Here is a 2,937-nt window from a genome sequence, read left to right on the forward strand (position 1 = left end):
TTGGTCCGAACTAGAGCCCTTTGCAGCGCCCCCTCAGGGAAACTTGAGGTCTGGTTTTAGTTGTACGGATTGCTCATCCGGTGTTGCCCTGAGAATGAGATATGTGCAGCTCCTATCGGGATTGTCGGCGCATCGGGCGGCTTTGCTGGTCTTGTTTTACCATTGTCGAAATGTCTTATAAATCGGGATTCCGAGTCTGATCGGGTCTTCCTGGGAGAAGGTCTATTCCTTCATTGATCGTGAGAGCTTGTCATGGGCTAAGTTGGGACACCCCTGCAGGGTATAATCTTTCGAAAGCCGTGCCTGCGGTTATAGGTAGATGGGAATTTGTTAATGTCCGGTTGTAGATAACTTGACACCAGATCCGAATTAAAACGCATCAACCGTGTGTGTAGCCGTGATGGTCTCTTCTCGGCGGAGTCCGGGAAGTGAACACGGTTTCTGGGTTATGTTTGACGTAAGTAGGAGTTCATGATCACTTCTTGATCATTGCTAGTTTCACGACCGTTCCGCTTGCTCTCTTCTCGCTCTTGTTTGCGTATGTTAGCCACAATATATGCTTAGTCGCTGCTGCAGCCTCACCACGTTACCCCTTCCTTTCCCATTTAAGCTTTGCTAGTCTTGATACCCATGGTAATGGGATTGCTGTGTCCTCGTGGCTCACAGATTACTACAACAACAGTTGCAGGTACAGGTTATGCGATGATCATGGCGCGAGAGCGATGCTTGCTTGCGTTGAGTTCTTCTTCTGCTTCTTCTTCGATTAGGGGATAGGTTCCAGGTCGGCAGCCTGGGCTAGCAGGGTGGATGTCATTTGAGTTTCTGTTTATGTTTTCATCCGTAGTCGGATGATGCTCTTATGTATTGTGATGTTGTATTCATGTGGCATTGTTTTCCTCTTGTCTGTATCCCCATCTATTATGTAATGTTGATGTAATGATATCCACCTTGCAAAAGTGTTTCAATATGCGGGTCTATCCTTGGTGGGACCTTCGAGTTCCTTTTGGATAGGGTCGCATATTGGGCGTGACATTTGATGAGGGTTTTGTATTATTTAATTATGTGATTTGGTGACCGAATGTTGTTCGGAGTCCCAGATGAGATCACGGACATGATGAGGAGTCTCTAAATGGTGAAAGGTAAAGATTGATATATATAGGACAATGGTATTCGGACATCATAAGTGTTTCGTGATGCACAGGGTACTTATCAGGTCACCGGAAGGGGTTCCGGGCACCCCTAGCAAAAGTTATGGGCCTTATGGGCCAAGAGGGGAAACACACCAGCCACAAAGGGGCTAGTGCACCCCCCCATATGGGCTGGCCAAATTGGAGAAGGAAAGGGGATGGAGGAAAGGAGAAGGGGAATAGGATTCCCCCTTTCCCCTCTTCCCTTCCTACTCTGAATAGGAATTGGAAAAGGGGGAGGCCGAATTGGGAGGACCCCAAGTAGGATTCCTCCTACTTGGGCCCCCCTTAGCTGCCTCTCCTCCCCTCCAACCTATATATATGTGGGGGGCACCGCTAGAACATACAACAACAGTTGTTAGCCATGTGCGGCACCCCCCCTCCACAATTTATGCCTCCGGTCATATCTTCGTAGTGCTTCAGCGAAGCCGTGCGCGGATCACTTCACCATCACTTTAACCATGCTGTCATGCTGACAGAACTCATCTCTTCCTCGAGACCTTTCTGGATCAAAAAGGCGAGGGACGTCATCGCGCTAAACGTATGCATAACTCGGATGTGCCGTACGTTCGGTACTTGATCGACCGAAGCTAGAAGAAGTTCGAGTACATCAACCACATTGTCAAAAGCTTCCACTTTCGGTCTATGAGGGTAGATGGACACACTCTCCCCCTCTCGTTGCTATGCATCTCCTAGATGGATCTTGCGTGAGCGTAGGTATTTTGTTGAAATTGCATGCTACGTTTCCCAACAGTATCTAACCGACTCAACTCATTGTAACCCTAGCCTCATCCACCTATATAAGGCAAGGCACGGAACCCCCATCAGTATCTCATAATTCCATAGTTCTACAAGTTGTAACATGACAAACCCTAGCTTCACGTGAGCCTACATTTAATACCATGCACGAAAGGCAAGAATAAGGTATTACCTCATTGTTGAGAGTCTGAACCTAGGTGCACACCCTTATGTGTTCACCCTTATGTGTAAATCGGTCATGTGTGCACCCTTATCTGTTCATCCACTGTGTGTCGCCCATGTTCGTTATCATTGAAAATTACATCAACACCAGGAGGCTGCCATCTTGGGCGTGATACGTCTCCAACGTATCTATAATTTTTGATTATTCCATGCTATTATATTATCAAATTGGGATGTTTTATATGCATTAATATGCTATTTTATATTATTTTTGGGACTAACCTATAAACCTAGAGCCCAGTGCCAGTTTCTGTTTTTTCCTTGTTTTTGAGTTTTACAGAGAAGGAATATCAAACGGTCCAAACGAGCTGAAAATTTACGGTGATTTTTTATGGACCAGAGGAGACCCACGGGTCATCAGAGATGGGCCAGAAGAGTTCCGTGGTAACCAAAAGGGTGGAGGCCCCCCACCCCAGGGCGTGCCCCCTGCCTTGTGGGTCCCTCGGGAACCCCTCTTACCTGAAACCGACGCCAACAATTCCTATAAATCATGAAACCCCCAGAAAGAAACCTAGATCGGGAAGTTCCACCACCGCAAGCCTCTGAGTTCACGAAAAAACAATCTAAGCTCGTTAGGGCACCCTGCCAGAGGGGGGGGAATCGTCACCAGAGGCCATCTCATCATCGTGGAGGTCTCCGTGACGAGGAGGGAGTAGTTCACCCTTGGGGCTGAGGGTATGTACCAGTAGATATGTGTTTGATCTCTCTCTCTCTCTCTCTTGTGTTCTCGATTTGGCACGATCTTGATGTACTGCAAGCTTTGTTATTA

This window comes from Triticum dicoccoides, chromosome 7B (genome assembly GCF_002162155.2).
Source record: "Triticum dicoccoides isolate Atlit2015 ecotype Zavitan chromosome 7B, WEW_v2.0, whole genome shotgun sequence".
NCBI lineage: Eukaryota > Viridiplantae > Streptophyta > Magnoliopsida > Poales > Poaceae > Triticum > Triticum dicoccoides.